Here is a 23490-nt window from a genome sequence, read left to right as displayed (position 1 = left end):
TATGATGCAGTGACGTCATCATGACGCTTCCATGACGTCAGGTTCGAATTATTGATGCGGCAGGATTCTATAGCACTCAGAAAAGCAATCCGTGAAGGAGTGACTCGGTTGATCCGCGAAAACATAAACTATTTCAGTCATTCATGCTTTTTTTTAATTTGTTTGTCATAAAAGTTAACGAAAGTGTAAAATGAGACAAACTGATAAGTCGTTACTTGACGGCCTGACCAAAACTTTGTTCAAGTTGTTTTGGCACTCTCAGTGCTAAACCAACAGTACCCGCCGCGGTTGCTCAGTGGCTATGGTGTTAGGCTGCTGAGCACGAGGTCGCGGGATCGAATCCCGGCCACGGCGGCCGCTTTTCGATGGGGGCGAAATGCGAAAACACCCGTGTACTTAGATTTAGGTGCGCGTTAAAGAACCCCAGGTGGTCGAAATTTCCGGAGTCCTCCACTACGGCGTACCTCATGATCAGAAAGTGGTTTTGGCACGTAAAACCGCATAATATATTAATTAATTAACGAAACCAACAGCGCAGTCAACAAGCGCACGCAATAGATTCATGAAGAACAAAACTGATCAACACTGTTCTGGAATACGTTATACACCACCACGGTAGTGAGAAAGACTGTTGTCACGAAAGCAAACGGATATGAGAAACATTCTTTACCCTTCAGAATGAACAACCACATGAAACAACAAACAAGCGTACGATATGTTACCTGCATCTTTGATTAAAATTCACAAATATTTGAAGAAAAAGGAAATGGAAAAGAAAGAGTACTTGCCGCCGAATGGAAGCTGATTAACTGGCTGTCGCAACACAATTTTGCCAACCGCACCAATGTTGAAGAACGAAAACCGGAAAAATTTTGTTTTTGTTTTTTACCTAGATCCGAGTAAATCTCCTACGGCTTTCTTCGCTTCTGTGGCAGAGCCTTGCTTCACCGCACCGAAAGCTCACTGAGTATTCAAGGGTCCGAAGAGCAGTGGGGATTTTATATACCGGACGCGTTATTTGGACCAATCTCGCGAAGAAAAAAAAAAAATATGTCAGGTTCGTTCACAACATATGTCATAAGATCAGCCGGTCGTGTTACCCCCCCCTCCCCCCCCCCCCCCCTAAAAAGATATAATGAAGCGTTGCGTGGCGAGCATCTGTTACATGTCCCTCTTATGACACGAGGTCGCGACGTATATGCGTTCGACAGTGATACGTTCGCGTATAGCAGTGTTCTCGGACAAACCGCGCCTGTCCTTTTCCTTCACGAGCGTCATACTCACGTCGCACGATGCAAGCGCGTACAACGTGGCCACGGTTATTTACGCCGGGAGGCATCATATGCCGTGCGTCGGCATCCGACGAACTTCCGTGTCAAAAAGTCGGCGTGCGTTTTCGGAACTGCATTTCGCAGCTGGCGCGTGTTTCTCTCGCCGTCGTTGCTGGTTCCACGTCTCTGACGCGCTGTTGCTGGCTTAAAGGCCGCGGGCGCGATTCCTCGGTTGCCGTTAGTCCGCGACCGAAAGGCCACCGAAGAGAAAACACGCCGAACCACTTTAGCTGGGTAAGGTACGCTTTGAAGATCCGGTTTGCGCAGTGTTTTAGCTGGAGAAGTTTGTTTATCAGCGAGGAAAGCAAAATCGATACGACATATTCTATTGCTCGATCCAGAGCTCTCCCGCAACGCTTAGTGAGTCGCGTAAAATATCGACTAAGCTTCGCTGTGAGCCTGAGTGGCCGTAAATGGCGGTAACGGAGCCCGAACAACAGCATGTGATCGGTTGTCATCTTAATACAGCTTCGAAACTGTCCTGCACGACTTTATAACAGCTGTGAACGTAGGTAGGATTCAAATACGTCAATAATTTCGCAACACGATTAAAAGTAGCCCAAGAAAACTGGAGAAGCGAAAAGAAAGCGACGAGACAGTGAGGAAGGCGCACTGTTGGATTAGGTGGTGTATGACGTAACGAAATCTAACGAAACATATTAATAACGAAACGGGAGTAAAAAGAACCTTGTCACGACCTTGTGGTTAACAGTAATATATATAAAAAGAATCTGCCCTGTCGCCCTGTTTACTTCCATCGTTTTCTGCAGAACTGCGAAACGTTTTTATTCATGTACTTTTTTTTTTTTTTTTTGAAGTGGGAGGGCTCTGCAGTCATAGCACTGCTGACTTATATCGGCGTGCTCTCCGAACCTGGCGTACTAAAATGAACCGTAAAGAGTAAAAAGTCTTTAACAATTAAATGTTAGGGTTTTAGCGCGCTAAAACCAGCCGATTATGATATCTGATTATGGGGCACTTTGCGTAGTGATAGCACTGGATTAATTTCAAACAGCTGGCGTTCTTTAACGTTATGCACACGAGCGTTCTCGCATTCCGCACCCATCGGAATGCCGCCACAGCAGGCGGGATTGATAGCACTGGATTAATTTCAAACAGCTGGGGTTCTTTAACGTTATGCACACGAGCGTTCTCGCATTCCGCGCCCATCGGAATGCCGCCACAGCAGACGGGATCGACCCCCGACTACGTGGTTAGGCTGATCAGCCTCAAGCTATGCCGACGCGTTACGCTTCCAGGATGCCGAATAGGTTAACCTCGACGAGACCCCATGTTCGGAAAGCCATAGAGGTCACAAAAATTAAAGACATGTGACGACGCCGTTCCCAGAATACCCGCCACAGCTCGCCGTTACTCCACAACGTTTCGCAGTCTATGGTCGGTGCAGTTGTGTCACGCATCGACAAAACGGATGAATGACACCGCATGCTACAGGGTTATGTAACGACAAGTTCTGTAAACTACCGTAGTGTTTACGAGCGCTTTCTTCTGGTACGTACAAAATTTGGCGCTCCATGCAGGTTCTCTAGGGTCAAAAAGTCAACATTAAAGCAACGTTTAACCAACGGTATGTTGTATACCTATATTACAGTAAACGCTGCCAGAAGGTAAACGTAACTTGTAAAGCACAAGTAATAATACTGAAGAATGGTGTGCGACTATCGTGAATTCGGTACGTTCCTTAAATTGTCACTTAATCTTTAAACACAACTTATTTTTTCAACCCTGCTTCTTCTAGGGTCTTTCCCTCCCCTTTCCCACTGCCTCACGAAGTAGAAGACGTAAGCGAATGCTTCTACGCAGGCAAACCTATCCGCCGTTTAAATGAAGATCCCTATATCTCTCTATGCTTCTATTTAAAAGCAACGAAAAATCTAAAAACGTGCATATTTAGCAAATGTTACGCACTTAGAGTGGCGAACCGCGGTCGTTGTAACACCTGATGCTGCTAAAGCGAAATCACAGGCCCACCGAGACCTACACAGGACTGTACTATCTCGGACTCCATGCGTCCTTCAATCATGCTCCAATACCATGAACATCTACAAACTAAAGCCCATGGCTGTCCAACCTTAGAAGAGTTCCCAAAATGGGGGGAAAATTCCGCTGTTCGGCGTAATTGCACCCCGTATTCGAGTGTACACGCAACACTAAAGCGCTTGTGGCCGTGCGTGTGCTCGCGGTTCGACGACTGGACACGAAGTTGCGGCATGAGGGCCAGGCCGCTTTACAGGCGTTTGCGAATAACAAACATTTTCTAACTAATTATTTCCGCATACCCAGGCAACGCTTGCTGCAGGTGCTTCTGCACGGTTTTAACGGGCCTCTGACGATTTAGCTGGCCATGCCGTAGCCGCGAAGAGGTTCGCTGTTGCCTTTGCCGCGGTGCTTCTATGTCTAATGCAAACGCTTCGGCGAGCCTTCTCGCGGTCACCTTTAAAAGAACACCAAAGAGCTGTATTAGTAAGTTACGCTTCCACCACACTGAAAAAAACAAGCTACTCCTACACAGTGTGAGGAGGATTTCTGAGCCAGAAAAAAGAAGCAGAAAGAAAAGACAGGTGGCGACGCCGCCGTGAAGTTCCCGTACTAACCAGCCGTGACGTCACTGATTTTACCGGCGTCTCCTCGGGCCCATTGATTGATTTTTTTTTTTTTGCGAAAAAGAGCTGCACTGCATTCTAAAGGAGCCAAAGACTGAACGTAGGAATTTTCGAGAACATTTACTGCGCCAGGAGGCCTCAAATAGAATAGAACACTTTGAAATTCGTGAGGTCACGCTGGTCACGTGCCGACGCCCGGGCTTCGGCGAGAAATTATTAAAAATGAATGTGTGGCCATAGTTTTCTGTTCCGGTAAACAGCGTCTTGCCGCGAAATTAACAAACATTGTGTTTTGAAGGCGTAGTTTAGCAGTCTAGACTGATTTAGCTTTCCTCTAGAGATTCCATTTAAGGCGCTTTCAGAATGAAAGTAATAAGTATACGTGTATATGTTAGCTATTACGAGTTGTTGCATTCATAATGCAACCATTTTCTTTTCATCCTTTTTTTGTTCAATATGGTCAGTTCACAAAGTCACCAATTCCTTTGAAGTCGCCAAGGACGTAATTTAGCAAATCCGTCCATAACTCCCATGCTGGCGTTGCCTGCCGCTACCGCAGACACTTAGCGCCAGATTCTTGCGCAGTAATTCTTGCACGCAAATTATTTCCTCGTCCGCACCCACCAGTTAGACTAGAAGAGCGACCGAAGTTACTTCTCAGAGGTGTTAAAGGAAGCCAGGCACGATAAAGATATTGCCGTTCGCGGCTGTCATAGAAGGCTATACGCACACTCCTCGATCATCTACATTAGGCGACCACGTTCAGCGCCGCGCGTTCATTGATTGCGTTGCCGAGTTAGACTGTGGTGCGATGCGACCCGCGATGACATGGTTAACGCGATTACGGGCGACTGACGACACGAGGGTCGAATGATGGTCGTGGCGGTGGTAATCGCGAGATCAGCATCCATATTTTTTAAAACTTACGTGCCACGAAACTGGATGAAACGAGCCACAAAGAGCGGTATTAGCACTGCCTTGCGGTGTCGTAAGAAACTAGAGTAAATTGCTCTTCAGTGGCGCCCCCGGTGTCCATCGAAACGAGACCGCAGTGAGCTGGAAAGCGAACTCGCGACCTCGTTGTTCAATCGCAGACGCCTTCGGAACACCCGACAGCGTGATGCCCCTCATTAGAGCACATCACTAGTCGGCAGGAAGCCACTTACGACAGCCCTAGCGCCCTTTCTGATCTCCGGTGCAGGTAGCACTCGAGTAAGGCGAGCAAGAGACATTCGGCAGAGGACACTGTGAGAACGGAACAGAAACCCGGCCTCAGTTTGTCAGCTCGGCAGCGATACCTCAAGCCTTTGCGCATTCCACCTGTCCATCGGAATGAGGCCGCGACGGTGGACCGGGAGTCGAACCGTAGACCTCGCGCCTCAGCAGTGGAGGTTTTTTTTCAGAATGCGCAATGGTTATCGCGAGCGACAGCACACGTACGTATCGTCGGGTCTATTATGTAGGCAGACACACTTCTGACAGGTTCGTACCCTTTCGGATCTCCACCGGAGCAGCAGCAGCAGCCAGAGAACCCGGTCGAGCACGCAGTAAAGGAGGGCACACCGCCGGTGGCTTAGAGAACGGCGCGCGCAATCGATCGTGGGTGTCGTACACGTAGTAGACGGCCGACCTCGTTCGACGCCCGCGGACTTCCGTAGTCCGAGTGACTGTGCCTCGCCGCAGCAAGAGTGGATCTCGGGCTCACCCGCTGACTAGTTTGTGACGAAACGCCGCTGTCCGGCCTTTTACTTTAGCGGGGTGGTAGCGAGAGTGTGTGCATGTTGGGAGGGGGAGGGAGGGTTGAAGCCATTTGGTGGGGAGGGAGGGACCGCGCTTGGTCTGACCTTTCGCTTTCGTCGAGGCAGCGAGGGCGAGAGAGAGAGAGAGATAGATTTGCGGTAAGGACGAGAGTGAGCTCGTTCTCTGGTTCTTCAATATCGGAGAGGAGGTCGCATAGAAACACGGAGAGGGGTCCCCAATGAAAGCACAGTGGAGAGAGGAACGGCCTGAGGCACTCAGGCCCTGTTGCTCGGCGTAGAGGAAAGCGAGGCTGGCAAAAAAAATAATAATGATAATAACAATAGTAAAAAGGAAAGTGAATGGCTAGTGGTGACGATGACGGTATGTAGAGAAAGAGAGAGAGAGAGAAAGCTGTGTAGATGCGCTATTTACATATGCTGAAAAATTGGCGCAAGAGGGAGGAAGAGGCGAGAAAGGAACAACGCGTGATGACGGGTAAGCGCAACAATGGTTAACTCTCTCGCCTGTTCTTGCGTCACGTCCACCTCCTTCCCTCCACTGCTGCGGCCGAGACTAGTGTTCTTTTTTTTTTTTAATCTTTGGCTATGATTACCTAAGTTCACAATATGTGGATGATTTATTTCTGAGGTTTTACGTGCCACAATATGCGGATAAGAGAGGGACAGAGGCAGGATGCGAAGCAAATGGAGACGCTGGCGAACAGGTGACGGTAGAGCAGCTCCGACTCCCGAAGGAGTTCGACCGGCAGCTTGACGTCGAGTTCGACTAGTCTGGTAACTTACTTTTGTCGAGATATAGAGAGGGTAATATGTATACACCAGTGAGGCGAAAGTGTACAAACCACAGCTTCGCAAAAAAAAGAAGAGCGATATACCTTCGTAATTCGCACGCACAGAGTGAAATTTACGAGTGCACTGAAAAGTTCACAATGCCAAGTTTGGATTGGACTGCAGTCCTCAATCTCATGTTACGTTCGTAAGGCTGAGAAAAAGATCGGTTTTTACAGCGGCACACCTGGTCCGTATACCTTGGCTCGCGGGTGTACATATTCACGGTAAGGAACAAGAGCCCCAACGGCGTACAACTGTTGGATGGTTATTCAAAATTAAAGGAACAGTAGGCGTAGGCTAAGCCACCGGGAAAAGAGGAATTACAAGCACTTGTTGTTAGGATAATCAGTTCATAGCACAAGAACAGACGTGGCTTACAGAAGTGACATAAACGATATAGATGGCACAAGAAAGCCTATGTACCGTAGTCTTTGTTGTGTGTCTATCTTTTTTCGAGGTACTCTTTTTTTCTCAGACAGAAAGGAAGGAGGCGAAATGGAGAACAACGCGCCTTCAGGTCACGTGACGCCCGCGGTTGAAAGAACGGTACACATGCGCCGCCACGGCCGCAGATATAGCGCTGTCTCACACGCGAAGCGCTCGTCTTGCACATAAATAAGCAACAACAACAACAACAACAAAAAGACGAGAGGATAGCCGCGATGGCTGCCCAAAGGGACACTAAATAAGAATATTGAGCCGAGTTAGTTCAACAGATTATTCGCCTAGAATTGCATAGACCCGCCATGGTTGCTCAGTGGCTATGGTGTTGGGCTGCTAAGCACGAGGTCGCGGGATCGAATCCCGGCCACGGCGGCCGCATTTCGATGGGGGCGAAATGCGAAAACACCCGTGTAGTTAGATTTAGGTGCACGTTAAAGAACCCCAGGTGGTCGAAATTTCCGGAGTCCTCCACTACGGCGTGCCTCATAATCAGAAAGTGGTTTTGGCACGTAAAACCCCATAATTCAAGAATTGCATAGTTCTTTTTTTTTTTCTCTGCGCCACCATACCACTTTGCTGCGCAGAATATTAACTGACGAAGGTGTACCACTGACGCTCCTCGATAAGGATAGCCCGCGCCAAAACGGACAAGTTCGCGCGATCCTCATGAAACGTCCCTCCCTGCCACACCCAGTGAATAAGTCAGTACCGACCTGGCGTGAGAGGTTCCATAGTACAACGTAGGTGGCGCCACTCCTGTTTTCCACTTTCGTCATTCTCTCTGCTCTCGCTACCAATGACAAATTCGAATTTACTGGAGTGTAAGCTTTCAGTCTAACTCGGAATCATATCTTCATTTAGCGTCCATTTAAGGGTGAAGTGTCGCACACGTAATCCGGAATTAGGGTGCGTGGGTTTGGCTCCCATCTACAATAAGTTGTCTTTTACTCCACCTTTATCTCCATTCTCTTTATTATTTGTACGTTTTAATGAAACAGGTAACCTTGTGTCAAGCTTTTGATAACTTCACTTGTCTATTTGCTACACAAGGTTACCGTAACAAAGCAAAAAATCGAGCCTCTCGGTTACCCCCTCAACCTTAGCGCGAAGTATACGCATTAAAAGGGTTTCTCTCGACATATTTCTTCCCTGTCACCTCGCCTCCGCCTTTCTTTTCCCCTTACAGCAGTGACGAAGCAAAATTGTTTGACCTTCACTGTTCGCGATAAGAACTGTGGGGTAACGACAGCTGTTCGCGATAAGAACTGTGGGGTAACGACAGCTTGATATTAGGTTAGTTAGTGAGTGGCTAATGGTTTAGCGTGAAGCAAACGTTCCACGTCTCTATGGAGGTCTTACTTTGTGCTCCGCGCTACGGTTGTAACTGCGAGAAAGTTGTGCAGCACTTGTGGCGAATATCATCATCATCAGTCTATTTTTACGTCCACCGCAGCACGAAAACCTCTCCCTGCGATCTGCCATTGCCCCCTCTCTTGCGCTATGCAATTCCAGCTTGTGCCTGCAAACTTCCAAATTTCATCACCCCACCTGTTCTTCCGCCGTCCTCGACGGCGCTTCCCCTCCCTTGGCACTGCCGTTCTGTAAATATTACGGTTCAGCGTTTATCTGCCATACGCATTACATGACCTGCCCAGGTTCATTTTATTCCGCCTTAATGTCAACTAGAATAACAGCTATCCCCGTTTGCTGTCTGATCCACATCGCCCTCTTCTTGCCTCTTAATGTTACGCCTATCATTTATCGTTATATCGCTCCTTGCACTGTCCTTAACTTGTTCTCCAGCTTCCTCATTGATGGCAAATACATGCGCCGCCTATTCCACGTTAGAAAGCAGAAAATTTGCATCGTGGCTTAACAGATGAAAAAAAAAAAACAAGAAAAAGAGAGAATAAATTGACGCGCGTGGAGAGAAGACCTCCCCGCGCGCGCCACCCGAAGCAACGTTTCTTCCACAACTGTCGACCGAGTACAACCCTCCCCCACTTCCCTTTCTTATCACCGATTTGCGAAACGAAGTCGCCCAGCCTTGCTGCAGTTTCCATGCGTAAGCAGCCCGAAGGTGAGGGAGGAGGAGGGGGAGAAGGGTACGCAGCGGTGGAAGCTAATTGCGTTTTGGATTATTCAACGCGAGATATAGCGAGGAAACAAAACGCAGCAAGGATTACCGCACGCGCGCGGTGACTTGAGTAGCGGCAGGAGTAGGGAAAGGAGGAAGGTCAGGGCGGCGGAGTACGCTCCTTTCCTCCTTTCAACCGCGGCCTCCTCAGCTCGGCTGTTTGTTCAGCGCGGCCAGCAGCGAGCGCAGGCCGACGCCGAAATGTGGGCCAATGACCTCCTCCTCGCCCAAGTCAACGGAGCCGTCGACCGGCACAACCGCCACGGAAACAACAAAAGCAGTCAAGAAAGCAGCAGCCCCCCCCCCCCCCAGCGGTAGCACCGACGGGTGTCGTTGACGTCCGGGGCAAGGCCCCGTTAACCGCGAGTGATAAAGTGTCGCAGGAAGGAAGGAGCCACACCGTGACGAGTGTTTGGTTTAAGGAGATAGTAATGAAACGTCCAGTTACGGACTGGATTCCAAGGGAAGGGAAGCGTAGCAGGGGGCGGCAGAAAGTTAGGTGGGCGGATGACATTAAGACGTTTGCAGGGACAACATGGCCACAATTAGTACATGACCGGGGTAGTTGGAGAAGTATGGGAGAGGCCTTTGCCCTGCAGTGGGAGTAACTAGGCTGATGATGATGATGAATGAAACGTCCGATCGAAAGAAGGTACAGTGTTGAACGATAAGGCACGCGGTGGTCGAACGATCGTTTGGACATGAGGGCGCAGTCGTTGGCGCAGGCAAACACCGAAGGTGATTTGGCGCCGCGGAAAGGCACCTTTAGCGCAGTGTCTGAACGTTACCTCAAATAGCCAACAAATATAGCGGAGCCTAAAAAAAACAATGGGGTCTTACGTGCCAAAACCACTTTCTAATTATGAAGCACGCCGTAGTGGAGGACTCCGGAAATTTCGACCACCTCGGTTTCTTTAACGTACACCCAAATCTAAGTACACGGGTGTTTTCGCATTTCGCGCCCATCGAAATGCGGCCGCCGTGGCCGTGATTCGATCCCGCGACCTCGTGCTCAGCTACCCAACACCATAGCCACTGACCAACCACGGAAGGCGTATAGATATGCGGCATTCAAGACAAATATTACCCACGCTACAGTTCCATTGGTTTAAGAGAATGCCTTTCCCTTTACGCATATCGCGGTGTAAAGCCGCTTCTGCCGTTTTTGACTTGCAAAAGGGTATTGCACGCTCGCAACACTTCGAAAGAGACAAAAATAGAAAGAAAAAAAAGAACAGAAGAGAAATTGCGGAACAAGGACACGTAACGAAAACCACACACTAAAAGACATGCACAATTAAACTGAATTTACAGCGAATACATCCAAAGGTTTCGTTACTTCTAACGTGCAAATTCTCTTCCGCATAACCGTTCATGGGGGCATGTGAAAGCCGTTAAATACGGCCGCGGGATCTGATCTTCCGATCATGCATGGTTGCAATGAAGGTCACCCACTATAAGGGCAAATTATTAACCAGGGGTTGCTAACCTCATTGCTAACATTGGAACCTCATACATATAAGCATTAATGTGCTTCGGCATCGCCTTTTTGCCCTGTAAGGCATAGTATATAAATGGGATCGCAACGCAAGAGTCCGACGACTATTTGTGAGGACACAATTTATGTAAAATAGATGAGCGCGTCGTCGAGGAGGGGACGAACAAGACTAAAAAAAAAGAATAAGAAAAAAAATGAATAAGTAGAAAAAACAGCTTTCATCCTCTTCCTCCGCGGGAAAAAAAGGGTAGGGGGGAATAGAAAGCGCTCACTAACGCCGCAATATGGTCTCGCACGGTCATGCTGCGTGCTTGGATTATGCCCTATTTAGCACAAACAGATCTAAAACACCGCATCTACGATTACCTCGGACGCTCGCGCAGTCTGCAGCCGTTCGCTCCACCGCTTAGGAAGCGTGATTCACACTGTACGGTATGGTGTTATTATAAACCAACACTATTTTACTCGTGGGCGGAAACCTCGTTCAATAAATGAGGCAGTCGCGCAGTGTATCTACAGGTAACGATTTGACCGCGTTTCAAAAACAAACAGCCCAACTTATCCTGCTACAGAACGGTACCCCCGCCGTCACATGTCTCGTGACTACTCATTGCTGCTAAACTGGAGCTTAGAATTACAGCGAGAAAGTTGGAGTATGAGGTCACATTCGTGCAACGAATTTTCAGAAATCCGCAACCGATCGCCGAGGCTCATTTGCAGGCTCAAAAACGCGCCCACACATCGCGCTCGGTGCTGCGTCCGCCCCAACGCCACGAGAAACGCCGACCAAGCCGGCTTAATTCACTTCAGTGCGTTTCACACAACCGTCTCCCACGTGGAAGGCGCCATGTGATGCTAAAGAGAGAGCGAGAACGGGGGGGGGGGGGGGGGGGTAACCACCAGTCACTTCCACCGAGCGCATACCACTGCATACAACACGGAGTGCTCGCCCAAGCCAGCATGCCGACTGCCCGTGTCACTGCCTGAAGGACATAGTTATTGTTGTGCCCGATTCACATGCTTACGACGGGGATCAGGGCGTACAGTCTCATAATAAACACATACATACATACATACATACATACATACATACATACATACATACATACATACATACATACATACATACATACATACATACATACATATACAGTACAGAATTGAAAATCAGTTGCAGGAAGTGCACGTTTCCAGTCATCACATCTTATTGATTCCCATCTAACCCTACATAATTCTAAGCAACAAGTAAACAGCGTTAAAGAAGACAAAGCAAAAAGCCCAAAGTGTGCTGTGTCCTTAGCGTTGTTAAGATGTTTCAAAACACCAGTAACTAACTCCCCAAGCTTTTAGCAATAGTACACCATAACTTAGCATTTGAACAATGAGCTGAAAACACCGCAACACTGTATATAATTATTTGGTTTAGCTGCGCACTCTGAATCAAGAAGCAGGTAAAAGATTTACTCGCAATCCCGGCCCTGCGAAAGTGGATCTACGGCAAAGCTGTAGAAAATGCTAAGGGGGATAAGCAATGCTTTATTGCTTTAGAGTAATGGCAGTAATGGTAATTTAGACTAATGAAAGTAATGGTAATTTCAAGTAATATGAGTAATTGTAATTTGCCACTCCTCGTACTTCGGCTGCTCCTCGGGAGTCCTATCTATCTGCTGTCTACCCCTAGCGGTCCTGCAACAGCAACGAAATCAGTTGACAGGCTGTTTTTTTTTTATATGAGACTAGTGACGTCACTCCCCACGTCGCAAGCTGCCGTCGCCGCGGCAGCTTGCGCAAATATAATCTTTACCGAGAAACGTATGTGCGGGGAGCTCTACGTACTTCGCAGTTTTATCAAGAGCGCCTTATCAACTAACATGTAGTTCGAATGCTTGTTTCGCGCTTGTTCTTTATTGAAAAGAATGTTGTTCTGCATGTTGTTTGCATGATTCCAAGGAACGTATGTATATTTATCGCCTCACTTAGCTGAGTGCTTGAAGTCTCTGCCCTACCAGCCACTGCTCCTGGCCCCGCACGGCCACCGGGATCGGCCCACATTCTTGTGAACGGACGCGGAAACGAAAGACGCCGACCACCGAGAGGCTACAGGCTTCGCTATAAAAGGACAGCTCACGTGATACTACCTCTTTCATAATTTTGCTCAGTGCCGCACCAGTCTTTTCTTTAGGCTTTTATTTTCTTTTACATTTTTTTTCTTTTTCCATTTCTCGTCCTAGAGTGAATACTTCTCTAACGCTACCCCTGTCGTCCGATTCTTGACCTATTCCCCTTAGTGGGTGCGTGTCACAGCTGATGAGCCTCATCTTCATCAACGTCAGAACGTGGCACGTTTCAAGGACGACGAAAGACGGTTAAGCTGCCCCTGGTTGTCCTTTCGCATCGACGCAAGATGTGCCTCGACGATGTGAGTTCGACCATCTCCTACCGAGCTCTTTCGCGAAAGGGTTGCATACTTTATATATCAGCACGGTATCGCTGATGCAGCATCTGCATGAAACAGATCGCGAGAACCATGCTTCGGTGCTTTGGCTTCGGTGAGCCTGAATGAACGCGCCAGGAGAACGGTTGCATGTACAGTTAGTTCCGCAATGACGTCACCGAGGCGGCCAGGCTGGGGGGGCTCCTGTACGGTGTGAAGCAGCGTTAAAACAAAAAGAAAAAAGAGAATAAAAGAAACAAGAAACGCGACAGAACGACAGGATGCCTTAAAGTGAGGCAACGAGATCGCGCGAGGTGTTTTGGCACAGGTGCCAGTAACGTTCGCGTTGCGTCTCTAGCTCGCTGTGGAGTTTTGCATTTCCGCTAACGTATTGGCTTTCGTGGACTATCGGCTTACCGGAGACGCGAGCGTGAGACACTGGGTCGGCGGCGTCACCCGGTGGCGTGTACTTTAACCTGGCAGGACACATAGGTCGGTTTATTTCAGTTTTCTTGCAAACAAAACAAAGATCGGCAAGAAAAAAAAATAGATGTCTCAACAACTGCTTGACCAGCCTCACCCCACAAGCTGCTGCAAGCGTCGGCACCGACGTAATTGTTAGCATGGAGCCTCTTTTTTTCCTTCATTTAGAGAGCGTAGCCTGGGGCGCCCGTTTCTGCAGCGAGCGTCGACATCCTACCATTTTATTTCTCTATGATCCTACCTCGTAACCGAACACGGAGCGCAGCGGGAGTTGAAAGACGGGAATAGCGAAGAGAGCGCAAGGAGGAAAGCGGAGGAGGAGGGCATGACGAAAGCGTGAGGAGGAAAGCGTCGTGCCGCGCACGACGGTCTTTGCGGCGACGATGGCTACGAGATGGCGCCAGAGTGGCGCGCATCATCCGTATGGAAACAAAGTGCTGCGTAAGCGGAGGTCTGTCTGCGTCGTCTGCTGTAAATCGCGCCCACGCGTCACCTAAGCGCCGTTTCTCGCGATCTCCCGATTAGCGAGGCAGTCGTGTCACACTGTGCGCTCCGTTTGCAACGTGCCGCACGAGACATATTGTTTGCGCCAGCCAGCATATCGCGAAATGAAAACACGAATACAGAATACATTGAATACAGCTGCGCTCAAATTTAGCATTAGGGAGTATCGCAATTGTCTGTGAATTGTTTTTTTTTTTATTGCTAGGGCAAGAACAAACATGTAACGTGAATTGCGGTAGGTTGTAAAATTTGGAGAGTTGGTTGATGTTCTATATAACGGCAGCGCGAATGGGGAGGTGATAGAGACAAGACAAAACGCACAGGACGAGCGCTGACGGCCGAGTTCAGCATTTGTCCTGCATGTTTCTCGGACGCTTGGGGTGTTTTGATTTGGCCTTACCGCGGCGCGTCAGAACGCAGGCGACAGCTTACGCGAACAAGGAACGCGCATTTGATCACCACGTGTTAGCTGTCTTAAGTGTCTCTGCCTAATTTTAAAGCGAAAGCTTGACTGGCCGCGAACTTGCGATTTCGCCGTGGCCGTGCTCCGAGGAGGCACATGACGTCACACCGCGTTCCTCGTCGCTGCGCCCGCCTCCGCTCGCTTCGCCAGCTGCGTCGCATGCCTGATAACATGTCGGAGGATTGAAAAGGAGAGCTCGCGTGCGCCGCAACCGCAATTGAGGCGGCAGTATGGACGCCGACAATTCTGATAAGCAGGAGGAGGCCTGGAATCGACATCGGAACGAGATGGAGAGGAAACGAATCGCCCAGGAAACAGACGAACAGCGCGCCGAAGACTGGCTAAACGCCGCAACATAGCTAGACAACCAGACTAACCTGGACTTGCAATCAAGATTAACCAAGGCTAACCATGCTATGCCTTAGCTTTCGATAACTATATCCTGGCATAGCCGAGCTAAGCCACTGCCAATTCTTTCTTTTGCCGTACGCGCAAGGCAGAATTCTTGATTTTGGTGTCAGTGGCGTCATGGTTCTTGTGATAAAGTTCTTGTGTGACTATATATGCATGATTGGGAGTCTAAATGTTAAATTTGCGTGCTGTGCTGTGCTCTATTATCAACACTGCGACGAGATGTGTTGTTCCACCCTGTGTGGGCTTTCGGGGCTAGAAATATCAAATAAAAAAATAAATAAATAAATAAATAAATAAATAAATAAATAAATAAATAAATAAATAAATAATGTTTCGGCGTCATTGATGTGCCAGTTGTCATATTGGCATATATTTGCGACGGATCTTTATTTTAGCGTTTGGGTTGCATCGCCTCCTCATTGAGAAAGCGTCCTAGAACGACGCTGCTGAATCCTACAGCAAGACGTTGCGAGAGCGAGCACCACAGTGCGGCCGCCTGGTCATTGCTCGGCTTGTAAGAGACTCGCGAACAAAATTAACTGTGGAGTGGTCACGCCAAGCGAAGCACGACAGTGACACGCACGCATGCATGCAGCTGTCGTTGGGGCAGCCAGCGGTCGAATGACAGTCAAGATGTGACCCGGAAACGAGACTATATCTGCAAATACCGCGTGCGTAACTTAGTTCGCGACGGCCATACCGTACCGCTGTTGCCTTGATAGCCGGATAGAAAAGTGGGTCGACCACACGGCTTTCATTAGTCTAGATTGAGCAGGCTTTTTTTTTCCCAGTGCGGATTTCCTTCTGCGTCAATCAACCCGTAGGAGTTTACGCATCCTCGTTTCACTGCCTAGGTGCGTAAATGCTAGGAGTCTTTGGATAGCGGCGCTCTCGAGTAGAATCGAGTATTCGAGATAAACAACCTGCGAATATCAAATCGATTACCTAGTATTTCCATTTGCTAAAAGTGAAATATAAAGATTCCATGCAGCCTGTTTAGAAATAAAAGGTTTATTTGCGTTATTGATGCGATATCATCATATGTCCCGTGAGGCAGAAAAACTGGCGTTGTCCGCAACGAGTGGTAACAACAATCTTCATCATTAGTGACGTCGTCAGCGCCTTGTATTGTTAGGCAGTAGTTTGTACCGCTATACAAAGACGTTGTGAGGAGAAGAGGAATAGTATGGCGTGCTAGTATGAGGTTCCCCGTAATAGTATGATGTCCCTAGTAATACAGCATTACAGTTAGAACAAGTTCGAAAATTCGAACAAATTCGAGTAAGATGACTCAAAGTGGTGTAAAGTGAATTAGGGTGAAGTTAAAATGAATGAAGATGAATTAAAGTGTGTTAGGGTAGTTACAAATTAGAGCAGGGTGCATTGAGGTGGATTAAGGTTGGTAAAAATTAAGGTAACGTGAATTAAAGTGGGTTAAGGTAGTTACAAATTAGACCGAGGTGCATTAAGGTTGGTAAAAAAATTAAGAGCAATTAAGGTGAATTAAAGTGTATTAAGGTTGGTACAAATTAAAGTAATGTGGATTAACATCAGTTATGGTGGATTAAGGTAGAGTTGTGAAGGACACGTGATAACGTATAACGTCACGTACCATGGACGTCACCAGTTAATTGGAAAAGTAATTATGCTTTCGCATTCAAATCCCGTAAGTATACTTCAGTGAATGTCAAGTTTGTGATACAGCTAAAGACGATATCGACTGACTTTCACCTCAGCTGGGAAGCATGTAAAATAGAAAGAAAGTCGTTCCTAATAGCATTCGAACAAAACGATTATTCGACAATATCGAATAGTAAATTCTAACATGCAATACGAATCGAAGAGCGAGCATACTACTCGACTGATATTAGGAAATATAGAGCAGAACGGATGGACACCTTGGGGAGAACCATTTTGATCTCGGGTATAAAGTAAATGGGACATGCTTTGATGTCGTTACATAATCCGCAGTTACCCGGCAAACTTCAAACCACTTATACATGCTTGCCTGCGGATTCAACAGGTTACGTGAACATAGGTGGTGCAGCCGTTGCGCGAAGAAGAAAAAAAAAAAAGAGAAACCTTTCACGCTTTGCTCGGTCACCCGGCAAAGTGGTTATTACAAAATGCATCTGGTAGTGTTTTGCCGACATTTTTTTGTTGCCTTCAAAACAATGTCTGTTGATATAAAATTGAACATCGTGTTTGATTTTTGCAAGGACACGGCCTTCTAGACCAGAATCGTTTACCCTCTCGTACTCGTTCAGAGCGAGCGCGCCTAAATGTCGACCCAAGTCGCCAGCTGACCGCGTATACCCCGAGCAGGACTGCCGATTTGATGACTCAGCAGCTGACGACAAATCAGCGATGATCGGGCACTGGCGGTGAGCAAGCCGTAGGAATATCTTGGGTGTTATCGCGGTCGTTCTTTCGTTCTCTCCCGCAGTTCCAGCAGTCCCCGGCAAAAAAAAGAAAAAAGGATGGCCCTTAGGGCACGTTTATAGTCCGACGTTATCGGTGCGCGGGCGAGCGTCGTTCGCGGTCAGTCACGCTACGTCGGTTGCGCTGCGCCAGCCGAGATGCCATCCCCTCTATACTTCAACGCGCGCGCCGTCGACTGCTATCTTCGGAGCATGCGCAGAACGTTCGTCAAGTCGCGCGCCGTCCGCAAAAGCCGTCTGCGGAGTTGTGTTGGCGCCTTTTTCTTCGCGCGCATTGCATTGTGGTGCGAAAGTTCCGCCGACTCCGACGCGCAAATGGCTCAGGAGCCATATCGGCGCCGGGCCCGTCGGGGCGCGTCGGAAGCCGCCGGTTACGTTGGCTACGTAACGTGCGCACGCGTGGGCGTTACGTTGGACTATAAACGGCCCTTTAGAAGTCCTGACGGAAGCAAGCTGCCGTGTTTAACCGAGCTATTTGTCATCGTTGTAGCGCAAGTATGCGAGAACATAGCAAGTGCTGCCAACTCCTTTTTCGCAGCCACCAGTGCTTCTCTGACTGGGCCCAGTCACGAGTTTCAACGCACTAGGCAGGAGAGCGCGACTTCCGAAAATCGAGTTAGACAAGAAACAAGTGGTCACTACCGCACGACGAAGTTGCGGCTACACGACTTTCACAAGTTTCAGCGGCGTCGTTTGCGGGAGCAATCCCAGGCGTGGCGTACTGGACCGCCGACGTGTCCTTCGTAATCTTACCACCTTAATTATCGCTGCCTTGGCAGCACGACATTCCCGATTTACAGAGGTCGACGTGCGATTACTGTAGGTGCTTTTATTTCTTCGCTCTCTCGCTCCGCGTACCCACCCCTCTACCAGTTGGGAAGTATGCAACTCGCAGTCGGGGGGAGGCAGTTAGCTCACGGTCAACACCTTTTCGCCCGCAACACATCCTCGCGACCGTTCAAGGAGCACCTGTATCTCACGCAACAGGTGGCGCTCGATGGATTGCAAGACCCTGGGGGGAACAGAGAGGACGGATAATTACAGCGCATTAATGCGCGGCCTCCGGCCGGATGCAAGCGAAGAGCAAGAACCCTGATAGCGCCGGCGAAGAGAAAGCGCTCGACGGCGCCATCGTCCCGAAGGAAGTTGCACGCGTCAGACGGGAATGCGCAATGTCTTCGTTTGTTTCGCCGATCGTAATGATGCGGAAGCGGATCATTATCAGCTTCGCGTCCTGCCCGACGCGTACCGTCAAGGTTCGCATTTGTATGATGCCACCGCTGGTTTTGGAGGTCGATTGTCTCTTCCGTTTTTCTTTTTTCTTTCGTTCGGGGCGATTTTCGAACCCGCCGTGTAAGGACTGGTCTTCGTTGTACCGGTACGCGATGATGTTCCGCTACGCATTCACCGAACCCACTGCAACCGCCACCGATGTCTACTTACACCTCAATGACGTTCACCATATTGTACTGCTCAGCTGTTTGGTTCGAAACACTTAGCAATGGAGGCGAACAAAAACAGTTGTGGGCGTGAAACATAAATAGTCGTGGAACCGAAGCAAAAAAAGAAAAAACCGAAAGAACATGAAGATTCCCAGGCCACAGGAGTTTCACACGCGAGTTTCAATTACTGACAGCTTGTCATCGCAAGTTTTCTTGTGTCTGATGTTTTATTGTTGTTTACCGCTTGTAATTAATGTACAGGCGCGCGCAAAAGTAGCAAAAGTAAGGGCTCCCCACCCACAAATATTCATGCACCGAACGCCGGCAGCGCCGCTCTGTTCGATGCCAAGTGTACCATTTACCGGTACATAGACTTGCTTACAAATTCTCGTGCCCGCAAAATGCGCCTCATGACGCGTTTCTTCGAACACACAGTGCACGGAAATTTTATGCATATCGTCCCCATTCGAAACACCCTCGGGTCCGAACCCGCCACCTTCGAGCTCAGCAGCGCGACGACACAGTAACTGAGCCACGGCGGGTGCGTCAACAGAGGGACTACAAAGGGATCGAGTCCCGGCATGCTGGCGTCTCCAGAAGCCGCGGACACGTATGCCATAAGACTGCTACATTACACAAGCACCGCGAGACACACCCAAGCACTACTTAGGGCTAAATTCCCTTCTGGCACACAACAAACCAACAAAAACAAACAAATCCTTAACATTAGCATCGAGGGCGGCCTGCTCCGCCATTGTGCGCGAAATTTTGCAGCTCGGGAAAGCTAACGCGCTGGTTTGACAACTCGCGTATGTCGGTAGAGAAATGAATTTGTCGTATCGGTGGCTGCACGCATACTGCACGTCATGTCGCAGGACTTCGTGGACCGGGAGGAGATGTTCTTCTACTACACGCCCACCAACCAGCCCGGAGCGCCGCCGCAGCAGCAGGCTCCGGGAGTGCAGGTGGTCCCGATCTCGGCGACGCTCCGCTTGCAGCAGCAGCAGCAGCTGGACCAGGGCGATCCCGCGTCGGCGTACGACGAGCGACCGCCGGCCAACAGGGGTGTCGTGTCCACGAGCATGACGCGATCCAGGGCCCAGGAACAGGACGCCGCAGAAGGCGGGACCCAGGACCCGTTCCGACCATCGCTGCACCGCAGGACGGCCACGTAAGTGGGCGTTACCCGCCCCTCCCCCTCCCTATCCGCCCCGCTTTGATGTAGGCTAATGCACAGGATACATATTCTCCTGATGCCCTGTGAACGCAATGTTGCACATTGCTTTCAATCAAGCTCAAGGACACTAAAGAGAAACATTATATAAACGGTATTAGTAAATTGCACTTCTACAATATTAAAAACGCCTCTCTTGCCGCGAAAAGAAGCCAGGTAAGCCAGAAGAAAAAATAAAGAACGAGAACAGGAAAGTCGGGTGGCGACGCGGCCGTGAAATTTCCGCACCAACAAGCTGTGGCGTCATGGATGTTTACGGCGTCTGCTCAGCCATGGTTCACTGTCTGTCGGCAGAAAAATGGATATTGTACTCCAAACGAGCTAACTACTGAACTGGGCAAGTTTCGCGAACTTTTACTGAGCAGCTAACATGGTCCAAATACGAGGAAAATAGTATACTTTGTGAACTCTGTGACGTCACAATGCGCTGACGTTGCGGCGCGAAATTAAAAGAAGAAATTGAACTTTCATACTCATTTCTTTTACTAATAATACCAAGATATTAGTGAAAATGTGATGCAAATAGTTTTCGGAATATAATAAAGCAGTCTAAACCAATCAAGTGTATTTTTCAGTGCATCTGTCACTGCAAAATCGATTACTTAACATATTAAACCCACATATGAAGTCAGAAGCATACGGAATTGCATGAAAGTGGTTTAATCATATTCTTGCCGCCAGCTTTGGAAAAAAATTAATAATTTGGCATGAGTTCTTATGCCGTAACAGACAACGAAAAGCCACCACGAAACAAGCTTCGAATACCGTAAGATAACAAGAAAATCCTGGACGCAGCGTTAACGTGGTCACCCACCGGACAATGCTGCATCTTCACCTCTGTGTTTACCCACCGCGGTGGGTTAGCGGCTAGGGTGCTGCGCTGCTAAGCACCAGGTCGCGGGATCAAATCCCGTGTCCTGTGCGTTGGAGCCACGCTAAGGGTCACCTGGTGGGCACAATTATTCTGGGATCCACCACACTACGGCGCACCTCATAATAACATCGTGGTTTTGGCACGTAAGACTCCACAATTCAACTCAACCGCCGTGTTTATGCAAATAAAATCAGTTTTTACCATGCCAAACTTGAGGAGATGGTTACAGTGCCCACGCAAGTGTATCAGCTGTTTTTGGCATCGAACAGTCGCATTTAAAGAAGAAAAAAAAATTCCACGCTTGAGACCGACCAGTCAGTAACATGAAGAGACTTGAAAAGCAATTATGACACTGACATGCATCTTCAGGTTTTGTAGAATGCAGGGGGTTTTCTTTTTAGATTACACAGAAGTTTAAACATTGCCTGTGGCACATAGAATTATCGCCTTTGAGATGGAAGCACCACTGCAGTGCAGTCGCGTACATTCTTCACCTATCAGACTATAGTGAAGGGGACTCTTGGCATACATATATGATGATAGCATTGTCCACATTGTATGGAACCCTGAAAGCTGTGAATCTTCTTTCACTTCGTTTTCTACATTTCGGACGACATAAAGCCCTGAAGTCGTCCATATTACGTGTCCGTGCGTGCGTGCGTTACACATTAGCCGTTGAGCGAAAAATCGACAGTAGTGGTGAAACCTAACGCCTTTGATTTCGTGTTAACACGCTGTAACAGAAGGCAGGTTAGCCTGTGGCACGTCTGTCTTTCCAATAGAATATGACTGTGTATTTGCCGAGCAGAGAGACAACCCCGCCGTTTCGCGTGCGTCCCACGCAGGACCGCCCTCACCCGCGGACGCTTGCGAACATCGTCCACGAGCGACCCGAGGGTGCACCAGCTGGTGTTCCCCTATCCAGTGTGGAATCCGGAACACGCCCGGCTCATTGGTAGAGAACACTGTTCCAGAGCGGTGCTCGTGCTTCTGAAACAACTTGGACGAGCTGTGCCTAGAAAAGCGTCTAGTTCGCAAGTGTTGATTGCCGTCGGTTGCCCGCGCCACCGCTAATGTGTCCAGCAACAGAATTTGCTCTGAAATTCGTTCTTACGCACAATTCTTACGCAAGAGCTTGTGTGTGTGCGTGCGTGCGTGCGTGTGTGTGTGTGTGTGCGTGTGTGTGTGTGTGTGTGTGTGTGTGTGTGTGTGTGTGTGTGTGTGTGTGTGCGTGTGTGCGTGCGTGCGTGCGTGCGTGCGTGCGTGCGTGCGTGCGTGCGTGCGTGCGTGCGTGCGTGCGTGAACACGGACCCAGCTGTGTCGAAAACTGCATTCAGTGAAACGATTTGGGGGGCGGGATTTCATGCACTTAGGCCTAGCCAACGCATGACAAAAAATGATGAGGGAATCACCAAATTAAGGAGGAGGAAGAATACAGAAGCGTCGAAGTAATAATTGAATATCTCTGCAATTAAAGGAGATTTGATACCACGAACGACACAAGACGTAGCTTTCGGCGTTGTATAAGCTTTGCGGTGCACACAGTCTGGCTAGTGCATCTTGAAGTGACCTGCTGTTCCTTATTATATACAAGTACTTTTCACTCCTACTTTATTTTTTATATTTTTTCAGTCGCATACAGAACATAACGCAGTAAGTGTTCAGGCGGATTAGCTGAAAAGGCGGAGATTACTTGCACGACAAATTGTAATATGCAGGTGGCTAATTAAAAAAAAACATTCACTATGTAACTCAATTATGAACTTATGACTTGCTACAAAAGCGATTCTGAAGGCCGATCAGTATTCAGCCTAAATATCAGGGCTCAGACGAGTTCCGCGAGTTCAAGTTCTGCTGAAAGATACATTGGCGTTCCAGTTAAAGTCGTTCTTTACTCCAGAAGTACATGTTGCTGGGCTAGTCGGTTCATATGGCTGAGTGGACCCTAAATATGATCGCTTTGGCGCAAACGAGGAAGGACGGAAGGGAACAATGGGAGCGCCAATGTTTGACGCACACTTTCTGAAGCTGTTGGCTGAAACGCCACTGTGTTTAGGTGCACAATTTAAGGGCACGTATCTGAAAGCGGTGCCAATATTACAACTATTGCTCAAGAATAGGTGCCCTAAAATGAGTACCTAGAAAGGGAATTATTAAATAGTTTTTAATAAGTCACATAGACATGACGATTTCTTAGCCAGTTTGATTTCAGCATTGTGCAGAAGTTCACCTTAAAATGCGGAACAGCGCTATCTGCCGAGGGCAATAAAAAATCTGTAGGAACTAAAAGAAAAGTGTTATTTAACACACTTCGATTACTAGTGCGGGAGGTAAGAACAGTCAATCAGTCTGAACTATGATTCTTTTCTTTCTTCAACGTTTGTAGTAGACGTTTGAACGCTGACACGCTGTTGTAATCGCAGCGAAAATAACTTCACGTTCTGTCCGTGCAGTTACCGAAGGCTGGCCGCATTTACGTCACGTTCGCGGGATCGTCCCATAACGTTCCGTGGCAAATGACAAAGCACTTTCACGCTCCGCACGCAGGTATACCACCTCAACCTGCGCAAGCCCCC

The 23490-nt window shown here is 48.5% G+C and overlaps 1 protein-coding gene across 3 annotated transcripts in view; it reads right to left on the bottom strand.

Annotated features, from left to right (window-relative positions):
• Positions 1-23490, bottom strand: part of LOC126539098 (defense protein l(2)34Fc-like) — a 74610-nt gene that overhangs the window by 7861 nt on the left and 43259 nt on the right. Inside the window, exon 1 of one of the 3 annotated variants that reach the window (XM_050185825.3) lies at positions 19665-19754. The exons of 1 other annotated variant lie outside the window; for it this stretch is intronic. The gene's annotated coding sequence lies outside the window, so the exon portion shown is untranslated. Of the gene's footprint in view, positions 1-5445; positions 5686-19664; positions 19755-23490 lie in introns of those variants that run through there. One more of the 3 variants, XM_050185824.3, reaches the window with a different exon arrangement.

The sequence above is a fragment of the Dermacentor andersoni genome, chromosome 11 (assembly GCF_023375885.2).
Source record: "Dermacentor andersoni chromosome 11, qqDerAnde1_hic_scaffold, whole genome shotgun sequence".
Taxonomy (NCBI): Eukaryota; Metazoa; Arthropoda; class Arachnida; order Ixodida; family Ixodidae; genus Dermacentor; species Dermacentor andersoni.
Note: the sequence above shows the minus strand (reverse complement) of the source record. Positions and strands in the feature narration are given on the sequence as shown.